This window comes from Pongo pygmaeus, chromosome 19, assembly GCF_028885625.2.
Source record: "Pongo pygmaeus isolate AG05252 chromosome 19, NHGRI_mPonPyg2-v2.0_pri, whole genome shotgun sequence".
NCBI lineage: Eukaryota > Metazoa > Chordata > Mammalia > Primates > Hominidae > Pongo > Pongo pygmaeus.
In genome coordinates this window covers 59,349,709-59,363,118 of record NC_072392.2, presented here as the reverse complement: position 1 = coordinate 59,363,118, position 13,410 = coordinate 59,349,709, and the positions used below count along the sequence as shown (strand labels likewise).

At 48.0% G+C, this 13,410-nt stretch overlaps 1 protein-coding gene across 1 annotated transcript in view; it reads left to right on the top strand.

Annotated features, from left to right (window-relative positions):
• Positions 1-4,787: 4,787 nt before the first annotated feature.
• The window catches only part of YPEL2 (yippee like 2), a 67,720-nt gene continuing 59,097 nt past the window's right edge, over positions 4,788-13,410 (top strand). The window contains exon 1 of the mRNA XM_054457203.2: positions 4,788-5,018. The gene's annotated coding sequence lies outside the window, so the exon portion shown is untranslated. The remainder of the gene's footprint in view (positions 5,019-13,410) is intronic.

Here is a 13,410-nt window from a genome sequence, read left to right as displayed (position 1 = left end):
CAGATCTTTTAGACTGGCATAGGGTTTTGCTTTGTGGAGTAGTTTGATCTTTGGGTGTTTTCTTGTAAAGACAATTGGGATATTTCAGGATAACAGAAGGTAAGCAGTTTTAGTCTTTGACGGTGTAGACGAAAAAGAATGATTAGGTTTTGAAGCCAGTTGGATCAGGGTTCAAATTTCATAGCATCAGCTCCTTTTTAAAATGAGGGAAATATCTATCTTGCTGGTTGCTTTGAGGATTAAATATAACTAGATAGAAGATAAACTGCTCTGCACACAATATATGCTCAATAAATGGTAGAAAATGTTTTGTTAAAGCATTCAGGAAGCCTGAGGTACAACCCTCTCTTGTTAACAGTTTGAAAGGCACAGAATCAGCCACTTTCATGACTCAAAATAAGAGATTTGGACAGGGATCAGAGAAAGCATTTATTGTACATAAAGAAACAAAGCACTGTTACCATAATCTGTCTGCAGGAAAATGGCTTCAGGCCCTCTTCTGTGATGTAATGTCATGGGACTTTACTGGAGTGGGGTTTGGAGGGGGTATGGTGAGAACTGTGAGGAGCAGCTCTCCCTCCTACACAGGCAGAGCTGGCCATTTTCCCAGGTGGTATGGTAGTGTGAGAGCCTGTGGCCTCTAGCCTTCAGGAAGTTTCCATTATATTGTGATTTTTAAAATGTAGGTTGTCCCTTTTATATAGAATAGCCTAAAGTTTCAAGTTTAATGTTATCATACTACAAGGTAAGACTGCTATCTGTTGATCAGTATACTCTGAGAACAGATCCTATCAATTTCTGCTTGGATTCCCACTGGATTCAACTCAGATATAAACCTTTAGGGAGGGCCTACCATGTGCCAGGTGCTGAAAATACAAGGACTATCTGATAAGGTTCCAGCCCAAGAAGGACTGGCAGAGAGGACAGATAACTGATAACTCTTAATTGGGAGTGTAGAGTGTGGGGTGACGTAATGGAGCTCTGAGTAAAGTGCTATGTAGGGTACTAAGAAGAGGAAAATTAATTTTTCTGGGGAGGCTACGGGAAATTCCTCCACAGAAGTGATACTTGATCCAATCTTTGGACTGAATCATCAGGCAAATGGATTTGAGATGGGATGAGAGGAAAGGGCTGAGGGGTGGGGAAGGGGGATAAAGGAGAGAACAATATTCCAAGTGAAAGAAGCCGCAAGGACAAAGATATGAGGCAGTAGGCACATTCATGCATTTGTTCAGATAGTCACTCAAAAATTTGTTGAGTGCTAGTCACTGTTCTTGGCACTGGGGACACAACGGGAAGCAAGACAGACAGGTCCCTCTGATGTTTACACAGAGTTTACACTTCAGAGCTGGATGGGACAAAAAAAAAAAAAAAAAGCACAAAGAAATGAACAAGATTATTTGAGAGAGTGATATGTATTATGAAGAAAATAAATTGGGGTTATGATAGAAAGGGGGCATGGCATGTATGAATGGGTAGTCCTCCTCTCTGGAGGAGGTTTTTTTTTTTGAAACAGAGTCTCGCTCTGTCTCCCAGGCTGGAGTGCAGTGGCCTGATCTTGGCTCACTGCAACCTCCGCCTCCTGAGTTGAAACGATTCTCCTGCCTCAGCCTCCCTAGAAGCTGGGATTACAGGCACCCGCCACCATGCCCAGCTAATTTTTGTATTTTTAGTAGAGACGGTGTTTCACCATGTTGGCTGGTCTCGAACTCCTGACTTCAGGTGATCTGCCTGCTCTGGCCTTCCAAAGTCCTGGGATTACAAGTGTGAGCCACTGCACCCAGCATTTGACCTCAGAACCAAATGGTGAAGAGGCAGCCTTCTGGGGGCAAGGTGTTCCAGGTGGAGGGGATGGCAAATAGGAACAGAAAAAAGGCCAGCTTGACTGCAGCAGTTTGAGCAAAGGACAGATGGTGGAAGACCAGAGAGGTTGGCAGGCCTGGTTACTAGGGCCTGTGGGCCACCAGAAGGAGTTTGTTTAGAAGTACCATCTGGCTGCTGCACAGAGAATGGGCTGGAAGCAGGGAGATCAGTTGGGAAGCTGTTGCTTATTCTAGGCAAGAGATGTTGGTGGCTCCAACCAGGGTGCAGCAGCAGAGGCAGATGTGTTCAGAGCAAATACATATTTGTGGAGTGAAACTGACAGGACCTGTTGATGAACTGGGGGATGGCAGGTGAGGGGAAGGAAGATGTAATTAATTATTTCAAATTAATAATGTGAAGGTTGAGAGGTTGAGTAAGGTGAACACATAAAAGTGACTCTGTTCACAGCAGCAGTAGCACCAATATGGCAACAGCAGGAAGATAGGATTAGTGAGAGGTTGCTGGAAAATAATTCCGTGAAGGCTCTGGGAATGAATGAATTTGGCTTCACACAGAGGAGACAGAGGTACTGTTCCATTGACAAAGGCAGGCTGATAATCTGTCTGTGAGGCCAGGAATCTCTCAAACTTTTGCCAGCAAGGGTTTTTGTTTGTTTGTTTGTTTAAGCCTTGGCTGACTGAACACATTTGTTTATTTCTCTCTCTCTCTCCATCTCTTTTTGCTTTCCAGGATAAACATCTGTCTCATTTCACCAACTCTCCATTGGCCTCAGCGTCTCTCTTCTCAGTAGATTCTTCAGAATACTATCATCCAAGTCAAGCAGGAAATTCTGCCCATAATAGGCACTGAGAAAATGTATTGAGGGACAATTCAAGTGCCCCTCTCTGGGTTCAGAGAAGAGAAGTTGCATCTATTACTTTGTTTCACTTACTTCATTGTTTCACCTCTCCCTTCTCCTTTACCAGCTCAAAATGCTTGGCTCTTTTTGACTGGGAGGAGGCATGATCAGGCTTAATACTTTTTTTGTTGTTGGCCGGCTGGCTGGTTTTATTGTCTCCTGACCCTAAGGTCTGGGGCCTCTTCCAGTCCCCTGCATACACACAGCAGGCCTGAAGGGGTCCTCAGAGCTTCCTCTGAAACCACTGTATCAGGCTAGTCTTGTTTAGCTAACGTTATCTTTTATTTAAACCGAAACAGTAGCCACCAGTCTTGTTACATAACATACCAATATCCTAGGGTGTTAAACTAATTCAGCATCTACTGTTAGGAAGTGGTGATGTGGCAACACAAATATTCGCTCACACAATATTGCGGAAACGTTGTAACAAACATGACTTTCTGGCCCTACTTAGAATTTCAGAGCTGGAAGGGACTTGAGATCACCCTATTTCAACCCTCCTTGTTTTAAACTGTGGAAACCTAGGCCTGGAGAGACAAAGAAACTTGCTCAAGACGCAGATCAGGGCGAGACGGCAAGCTCTTTTTAATCTAAAGAATCCATCACATCTTAGATTAAGGATTAAATGCTAAACAGTTCTTGTTTGTGATTCCTTCTCATCTGAAAGCATTTTTACCCCCGTTTTAGACTCTCCAAACTAGTCAGTTGTGAACCAGGACATAGCCTTTGTTTACACTGAAACTGCAAATCTGAGGCTGATATGTCAGCCCCACAATACTGAGGTATTTGGGGTGTTTTGTTGTTTTTATTAACTTTGGGGACTGGATTCACATGCAATAGATATTAACTGAATACAATTTGGTTGACCAAGCATATTTTAAAGACAGCTGGGTGGAGATGCAGGTGAGCCAGCATTCTGGGTGTACGTGCAAACCAGTGTGTGGAAGGCGGGGAGTCAGCTTCACCTCCTGCAGCACCTCACATCCTGATGGCTGCACAGTAAAACACTAGTTTCCTTGGAGGAGGAGTTCCCAGAGGAACTGCGGAACCCCAGTGTCTTGAGTGAAAGGCAGGCCCTGCTCTGTTCACCTTGTCCGTGCCAACATTTTTTATCAAACTGTCCTGTTTTCCTGCTGGGAAACTGCCCCACTCCACCCACCTAGTGCCTCACTGGTTTCCTGACTGCCACGAGGTTATTTTTTAACCTGCTCTTCCTTGAAAAGCACCACCTCAGTGACCCAGAACGTGGACTCCTCCCCTCTGGTCACTAGGACCATCCCACTCTAATTACCGTCATCTGCCTCTGAAAGTCATGGAAAATTAGCAGCTATAGAGCGGTCTTCAATTCCTCTAAGCCCCTTTCGTACTTTTAATTCGCCGAAATTACTAGGAGGGCAGAGAGAAGAGGGTAAATGCCTGGCTTCTGAGCAGGGCATGGGTGGGCTGGGTGGAACTAGCACTATCATTTTTTTTTAATTTTTATTATTATTATACTTTAAGTTTTAGGGTACATGTGCACAATGTGCAGGTTTGTTACATATGTATACATGTGCCATGTTGGTGTGCTGCACCCATTAACTCGTCATTTAGCATTAGGTATATCTCCTAATGCTATCCCTCCCCCCTCCCCCCTATCATTTTAAATTCAATTGCCCCGGGGCCTGAGGGCCACTTCTGGTAATTTAGGCTATGGCTTAGGGCGAGGTTTAAAACGTAAGAAAGGAATGACTATCTTGAGCCTCCAAGGAGATGCACTGCAAATCCCCCCGCCCCAAAATACAACCCAGGTTCTGGGAATCCCAGCCCTGCCCTGGGGACAAACCCCAAACCCAAATAAACGGCCTCCTCCTAGGCGCTGAGAGCCCACCCAGCTTTGTCACTCTGGGTCCCTGCCCCTCCGGCAAGTTGCCGGGACGGGCGGGACCCTAACCAGCCGCTCTCCCCTAGCCCAGGCTGGGCCGGGCCGAGGGGTGGGGGAGTGGGCGGTCGGGGAAGCGGGGGGCGGAGTTCCGTCCTCTGATGATTGGCTCTGCGCGGATGGGCTGCGGCTGCGCCCGGCCAACCCGCGGCGTGTTGCTATGTGCTGAGCCGAGGGGATAGGCGGGGGGGCGCGTCCATCACGGGGTAGCCCCCGGCCCGGACCCGGAGGGATGCGGAGTGGCGGCCGCGGCGGTGGCGGAGACTGTGGCTTTAAGAGCGCGCCGGGAGCCCGAGCCCCAGCCGGGCCGCGCTTCGCCGCTGCGCACCCCAGCGGAGCCAAGCCCCGCGCTGGCCGGACAGGGCCGCCTGTCGCCGGGTGAGTGCGCCGGAGTGCGGCGCGGGCCGGGCGCGCGTGGGCGTGGGGCGCGCTGTCAGCTCTGGCTCTGGGTCCCCGGCCCCGGCCTCCGGACTCCCCCGGCCGGGCCTGCACGGGGTTGGGGGTGCGGCGCCCTCGGTTCCTCGTGGGGTCCCCGTGGGCGCCGGGGACGGGGAGCGGCTGCCGGGCCACGTGACCGGTTTGTTTACAAACACTGCCGGGCCCGCGGCCGCCCGCGGAGGGAGCCCAAGGGCGCGGGACCCCCGGCCGGGGCGGGAGACGCGCGCCAGGGGCTGGGCGAGTCTGCGGGGCCAGGTTTGGGGCGGGGGCGCGGAGCTGGGATCGCCGCTTCCTCCTCCGCGTCGTCCCCGCGGGTTCGGACTCCATGGGGTCCGGGTGGGGCTGGGGACGCCCTCCGTCCTCTCGTGACGCCGCGTCTGCCTCGGAGAGTCCTGGGGACACTTAGGTCCAGGGGCGCCGCCCTGGGGGCCTTCCACTGTGGGACTGGGCGCCCTCGAAATTTCTCGGAGCGCGTCGTCTGCCCCGACCCGGGTCGAGGTAACCGCAGCCGAGTTCCTCCCTGGCCGCGTCCCGGCGCCTCCCCGGTGTCCTTGCCAAGGGGGTGGGCGCGAGGTCCTGCCCGACGGAATGCGGGGGCCTCTGCCGCGAGCGCCTCCCCGGAGCTGGCTCTTAGGGGCGGCCCCGACCTTTCGCCACTTCCAGTTCACCCTGCTTGGCCGCCGACCTCCTCTAGTGTCTTTCCCGGAGTGGTGGGCTTTTCTCCGGTCTTGGGGGCGTGCGGGGGTGGGGGACACCTGTTCTTTTGGACTTCTTGTCCGGAAGATTGCCACCTCTGCCTTCAGTCTTAGCTGCGAGAGTTTAAAAAGCCAGGTGAGCGAGTGTCTTGTTTTCCTCCGCTTGGTGCGGAGCTGCACCCTCGCCCGCCCCCCAGTCCCGCCGCTGTGAATGGCCCCAGGGAACTGCTCCGAAGCTTTGCTGGGGGTTTTTGCTTTCTGGCCTCCTTGCTGATTTGCTGTCCTTGCAACTTGGGAGGCTCTTGAGTGAGTCCTTGCCTTTGGTGAATCTGAAGGCTAACGAGACAGCTGTCTTTTTCTCTCTGCCCTTCCTTCCTTGTTCTTCCTTGTTCCAAAGCACTGGGCAAGAAGGGTAGCGGTCAGCTTCCCTGTGCCTCACAGAGCATTAAAGGTCCAAGAAGTTCAGTAAACCGCCTCACTGGCTCTGGGGTGGGACTTGATTTCACATGGTTATTGCTCCCCCGTGCTTTCCTGCCTCTGGGGGCCACAGGGCCTATGAATGGCTGAGTCTCGCCTCCGGTGAGGAACATTTTCATTCTTCTAAGCTGTGTTTTGAGTGGCTGCAAGTTCTTTTCCCCAGAAACAGGCCCAGCCTGGGGAGAGCTGTGCAGACTTCCCCCTTGGCACCATCCCCTGTCCCCAGCTCCATGATCGGATCTGAGGCAGGAGTGCAGTGGGAGCCTCATCCGCTTCCTCAGTTGGGCTTTGCCGGCGCAGGTTAGCATTCAATGACAGGATTTCTTGGATCTGTCTTGATATTTCTGTGCTTGAACCAAAATCAAGAAGCTTGGAGTTAGGGGTGGAAAATGGAAAATAAACACCATGCGCAAGAAGACTGTTTTCCTTCTTCCCTCTAGGAGCATGGTTTTCAGACTCTGGGACCTGCACTGCATACAGGTCTGTAACTGAAATAAGTTTCAGAGAACAATAATCACCCTTACTCCCCGCAGTGTGCTCTGTTTTAAAGGTTTTTTTTTTCTACTTCATTAAAAAAAATCAACTGCTGGTTATGACCCATTAATTTGATTTCCTGACCAAGCAGGTCCTGACACATAGTTTGAGAAGCATCGCTTTAGGGCAGAGGTCCTCAAACTTAAATGTGTATAAAGATGACCTGGGTAGTGTTTAAAAATACAGTTTGTCAGGCTACTCCGCAGATGTTTATTTCCAGTGGGCCACAGGAATCTGCATTTTTACCAGGGGACCCACGAGATTGTGATGCAGGTGCTTGATAAGAGCCCCTGATCTAGTGGGAACTGGAGGCAGTGAACAATGGAAGGAATTAACTTGGCTCTGAAGTGCAGTCAGGTATGTGACCCCATACTCTGCAATCCCAAAATCACTCAGCTGCCAATCACACTAGCTTAGGCTTTGAAAAGTCTAAGGGCACAGTATTGTTTGTTCTCAACTGCCATGAAGCAGTTGGCTTTAAGAGGCTGGTATCCCTCCCTCTCCACTCCAGCCTGTTTGAGGGCTGCTGCACAGTGTTGTGTACCAGGAGATGTTTCTAGGTGTGTGGGGGTTGGAGATGTGAGTAGTGCCGATGAGTTGCATGAGTTGCTGTGCTGTTCATAGATTATGTGAATTCTCATGGTTTTGAGGCAGCCACACAGTCCTTGTGCCTGGGAGATTCACAATTGGCCAGCTGAAGAAAAGGTTGATTTTGTTTAGTATCTGTGTATTCCAGACTGTGTAGCCTCGGGGAAAGGCAGGCAGGTGACTTTTTATTTGGGGGGGTGGTGAGGAGTCAGGAGTTTGTCTACCATCAGGTCTTAATAAGAGGCACAAGTTCCCATACCTCCTGCTACCCCAGTCCTGGTTACGTCCCATTGTGATGGCCCAGTCCCTGTGTGCAGGTGAATCTTGTTAGGCATCCAGTTTCTGATGCTGTTATCTCCGCCTTCAGGCACAAACACACACACGCCTGATGCAGCCACAGGTTAGATTTTTCCCTGTTAGTTATTGTGTCCAGACATATTGGTAGGATACATTTATTTGAATTAATGAAAGCTGCGATTTAGCTTCAAAAAGGACTCTATCCAAATTCAACTTCAACTGTAGCCCTTCTTGCTAAAGGTGTGCCTTATGGGAGCATTAAGTGTGGGATTTTAAAAATTAACTTTAATAATGTTCAGTTTGGCCAAGCAACTCACATTCAGAATGTTTAGTTTTGAGCATATGGAGAAAAGAAAGCAACAAAAGGATGGCAAGGGATAAGATGTCGCAGGATTGGAAAAGCCAGAAGGAAGAGATGTTGAAGTGAGATTCAGATGGAGGATGTGATCAATTCCCATTGTAAATTACCTTGGCATTTCCTTAGGGTTTGTCACGCAAACCACTAGGTGCTCTGACAACTGCATTCCCCGAGCATAAAAAGGTATAAAGTTTTGGAAAAGGAAGAAACATCATTTTCAACTTGAGCCTGTAACGATGGAAAGCCAGCCAGGGCCTGCAGGCTAAAGATATTTTTTAGAGTTGTTAGTTTTCAGTGACATTGTCCTTAACAAAAGGTGATACACTTGAGTCTGTGAAGTATTGTACTGCCTGAGTTTGTTTACCTGGGAGCTGTGGATATAGCACTGGAGAGCTTAAAAGTAAATCAGAATTTGCTATTCCCTTGTCGCCAATTTGCCAATGGCTTCCCACTGCCCTTCAGATATAATCTAATTCCTTTCCCTGTAGGCACCACACGGCTTGTCCTACTCCCCCATCTTCTGCCTCATCTCTTACCAATCCCCACCCTGTCCACTCTGCTTCTTCCTGCTTAAAAAAAGCTCGCCTTTCTAAGGTTTCTGAAACATGCTATACTTATGTTTGTCATAGGGCTTTTCTACTGCTAGTAACTCTTTCCAGGATGCTTTCTCCAAATTTTTCTTTTCTTTTCTATTTGAGACAGGGTCTTGCTCTTGCCCAGGCTGGAGTGCAGTGGTATGATCTGCTCACTGCAACCTCTGCCTCCCTGGTTCAAGTGATTCTCCTGCCTCAGCCTCCCAAGTAGCTGGGATTACAGGCGCACCCCACCACGCCCGGCTAATTTTTGTATTTTTAGTGGAGACGGAGTTTCACCATATTGTCCAGGCTGGTCTTGAACTCCTGACCTCAGGTGATCTGCCTGCCTCAGCCTCTGACAAGTGTTGGGATTACAGGCATGAGCCACCGTGCTTGGCTCTTTCTCCAAATTTTTGCGTGGCTGACTCTAACTTGGTTCTCAGAGCTACTTCCGGACGGACCAGTTATCTAGAACAGCTCCTCCCTTCTCTGCCCCTCAGCCTCTCTTAATCCCCTTAACTTTATTTTCTTCAAAGCACTTTAATACCGTCTGGAAATATATTATCTACTTGTTTGCCAACACGGAAGCTTGAGAGCTTTTCTGTTTTGCTTACTGCTGAAAATGCTTGGTGTGCAGTAGACACTGGATAAATATTTGTTGGTTGAATGCATGAATGACCAAGAGAACCAAGGTTTAGATTCTCTAGAGGAAGAAATATAGTTTGAGAAGAGGAAAAGATTATTCTCTTTTTCTGGGATAATATAGTATTCTCTCAGAATTACTTTCACTTGCACTATTTCTACTTTTCACAATAGTTTTCATTCCTTTATTCCATTTATAGATTGGCAAAGGCTCCAAAAGCTCCATTGTTATTTTGTTGTCATTAATAATAAACAACTCTTACCTACCCCAGTAACCTTATTCTAGGCCTCACTGTTTGTTTTGTTCTAACAAATGTTAGCATTTCTATCAGTAATCACATTTCATTAATACCAGGCGGCACTATATGTGGGGCTAAGAGCCTGGACTTTGGAATCAGAAAGACCTGGATAATTAGCTCTGTGACCTTGGCAATCTACTAGAATTCTCTGAATCTTTCTTCCTTATTTTTAAAATGGTACTAATAATAGTTTGCATCACACAGGACTGATGGGAGGATTAAATGAGACTGCAGGGGAAACCAGGCACAGAGCCTGGCACCTAAGCACTCAGTGCTAGCTATTAATAACAGCACTTATATTAATAGGCGGATTCCCCTCTCTCTGGCTCAGAGGAATCCATTCTCAATCCATTGATTTGGGAGTGGACAGTGTGTGGTGGGGTCAGAGGAGGACTTCTTAATATAAGTAAGTAAAGACTGGAAATGCCACTTACATCTATTTGAACTGGAATGGAATTTAGAAACCATGTATTTGCAAGCTGACTGCTGCCCAACACCCACCTGGAAGAAGTAACAGTTACAGAAGTTTTTGGAAGGACATGTTGTCTATCTGCCCCTGTGGCGATTCTTGGTTTTAGACTTGATTAGGCTGGGCCATCTGCATGCGCCATTATGTCAGCCCCTCCATTGTTATTTTTACTGAGTTGGCCTTCAGTGTCTGCCCTTTTCTTTATGGAAGGACACTGTCAGAAATAGCTTTATATAACTTGTTACTGTAATTCTTGTAAGGGTTTATATTGTTGAAGACTAGCTACATATTCAATGCCCCCTTTAAGAAGTTCATGGGAGAAATTCTTTTAGAACCTAATGTCTCTGAAAAGCTTTGTCTCTCCTGAAAACCTGGTATGCTTTTTCTTTTGTGGAAATTAGAAATTTATAGCATGATATTTCTCTTTTTGCTTTGGCTACCAGGAAGTACAGAGTCAAATTTGTACAGGCTTGATTTTAGTGACTATGTAGGGCCCTGCATCCTAATTTTTTTCTAGTGTTAACCTTGTAATTTTTATTTTATATTAATTAGGTATATACTGGGTTGGGCATTAAAATCGGTTTAGGTGTTAACATTTTGGAGATATAAACATTGAGGTTCAAACAGAAAAAAAGGACTTGTTTTAAGACATAGTGCTAATTAGGGCAAAGTGGAAGCTGTAAACCATACCTTCTGTTTCTCAGACCAAGGCCTCTTCCTACTCTTGCACATTCTGGAATAATACCAGCTCGTCATCTAAACCCTAAATAGCCCACGTCTCCATTCTAGGCAGAGTCTACCTTCTCTCTGAAACGAGGCAGAGCAGCATTCTGCTTGTGAGGTGCAGCACTGCCACCTGCATTCCTGTTACCTGGATGGGTCAGCAGCACCTGGGTCTCCTGAGCTACAGAGCAGTTAGCCCTCCCCTGTGGTCTTAAAAGCAGTGTGTCTAGACTGAGTGGCTTTGATTCGAAACTGGATTGCTGGCTCCAAATGAGGTTACCCTCCAGTGTCTGGAGTTCCTTTGTCTGTTTCTCACTGGGAAAGGAAGGCTTGACATCCAGTTGGCAGATGGGTGCCACTGAGGCTCAAACAGGATCTTCTGGGTGTGAACGGTGACCAAGTTCAGTTGCACCAGAGAAAGTGGCTTTGTTTTACCTGATATGAAATTTTTGGTTCTAGGAAATACTGACCTTTCTAGTGATTTGTTTTTTGTTTTCTCAAGGCATTCTGTTCAGGAGTACCTGGGGCAAATAAGTGTAGGCATGGAACAGATCCTGCCCATCAGGAATATTTTGATCCCTATTTTCGAGATGGATTGGTGAAGAATGAAGAGGATTTACACATACAGAAGCATTCCATGGGGAACAGTTGTGCAAAGGCACCGAGGCGTGAACATAAGAGGGAGTGTATGGGGAATGTTCAGGAAGCACGTGAGATGGGGAAAGAGGGCACTGAGATGTAGTTCTCAGCTACCATGGCTGCAGATAGAGCACTCCGTGGGAGTGGACTGTGACTTCCTTCACAGTAAGGGTGAAGAGCACTGCACAATGACTAATTGCCTCAGATCATAGGCGTCCCCAGGAGGGAGGCTATCTCTAGGGATTCTCGAAGCTGGCTGCCTTAAGAATTCATCGTCCCGCTAAAGGGCTACAAAATCAGAATTTTCAGGATGGGAAATTTGTAACAAAAACAAGAAAATAGTAACAACCCCTGAAAAACTGTTTCCCAGGTTCTTCTAAAGCAGCCAACCCCACACATGACTGAGGTCTGGAAACCACTGAGGTCGTGGTTGATCCCTCTGGCAGGAGCTACCAAGCAGCCTTGGCTTTTGGCCCCCTTGGCCCCCTTGCCCTTGCTCTTTCTGTTTTTGCTTTTTCCTTTGTGTTGCCCCTACACGTCATCCAGGATATCTGCACCGCCTGCCCCCCCCGCCCCCCCGCCCCCCGCAACGCTTTGTTTCTTCTTTTACCACTTTGGTCTTTGTCTGTTGGGGGTCCCTCCCTACGTTGACCCATTGCCAAATGGACCATAAGAGAGAAATGAATTAACTTTCAGGACAGGTTACGTTAATGGTATAAACGTGCACATTACATAAACCTAAATTAAATAGGGCTTGCAGTTTGTTTTGCTCACAGGGTTCTTTGTAGGATTTGAGGAAAAGTTATCCCCACACTTAACTGCAGCCTTAAAGCTAAGTACCTCATTAGCAGAGAGGTTTAAGAGCTGAAAAGTCCCTTTTTCTTGTGCCTAATCTGTTGTCCCACCTTCTGGCTCAGGTTATTCCCATCCCTCATTTGTTTTCTCCCATTTCGGCAATTTAATGTTGAAGCATTGAGCTGAGAGTCTGAGGGTGTTTAGAGAGAACTTGACGTCTTCATTTTGCATTATGTTGAGTTGACTTAGACTCTCCCATTCTGCTTGAAGCTCTGGAAGGAATTCAGGGACTGAGAATGCACTTCCTCAGACTCTTCTCTGGCTTGGGGAGGAAGGATCTACTTGCAAGGGACGGGGGATTTGAATCCTGGTTTTGGTCCTCTCTAATTGTGTGATCTTGGGCAAATTGTTCTTTTTTCTGTGTCTGGAAAGCAGGGGTCATCATCATAATGCCTGTCTCCCTGAGTTGTTGTGAGGATTAATTGAGATATGATCCCTCATAGACGCATAACAGGGAATTAATAAATTGTAGAATCCTGGAGGTTTATCTGCAGTTGTTCCAGGGCCTCCCTCCCAAACTGCCCTCACTTCCTACCTTCCTCCAACCAAGGCTTACTGAGCTTTCTGAGCTCCTCTTGCCAAGCTTTGGGCTGCGTATGAGGGCTAATTAACCAGACATGGTCTCATGTCTGATTAACCATGGCCAAGAATGGTTTGCAATCTAGTGGGAAGTCTGACCAAGAAACAACTAATTTTGCGGAACTTTTTTTTTTTTTTGAGATGGAGTTTCGCTCTTGTTGCCCAAGCTGGAGTGCAATGGCGTGATCTCAGCTCACTGCAATCTCCACCCCCCAGGTTCAAGCGATTGTCCTGCCCCAGCCTCCCGAGTAGCTGGGATTACAGGCACCTGCCACTACGCCCGGCTAATTTTTGTATTTTTAGGGTTTCACTACATTGGCCAGGCTGGTCTCGAACTCCTGACCTCAGGTGATCCACCCGCCTTGGCCTCCCAAAGTGCTGGGATTACAGGCGTGAGCCACCGCGCCCAGCTGGAACTTTTTTTTTTTTTTTTTTTTTTTTTTTGAGACAGAGTCTTGCTCTGTCGCCCAGGCTGGAGTGTAGTGGTGCGATCTCGGCTCACTGCAGGCTCCGCCCTCCGGGTTCACGCCATTCTCCTGCCTCAGCCTCCGGAGTAGCTGGGACTACAGGCGCCCGCCACCTCGCTTGGTTAATTTTTTGTA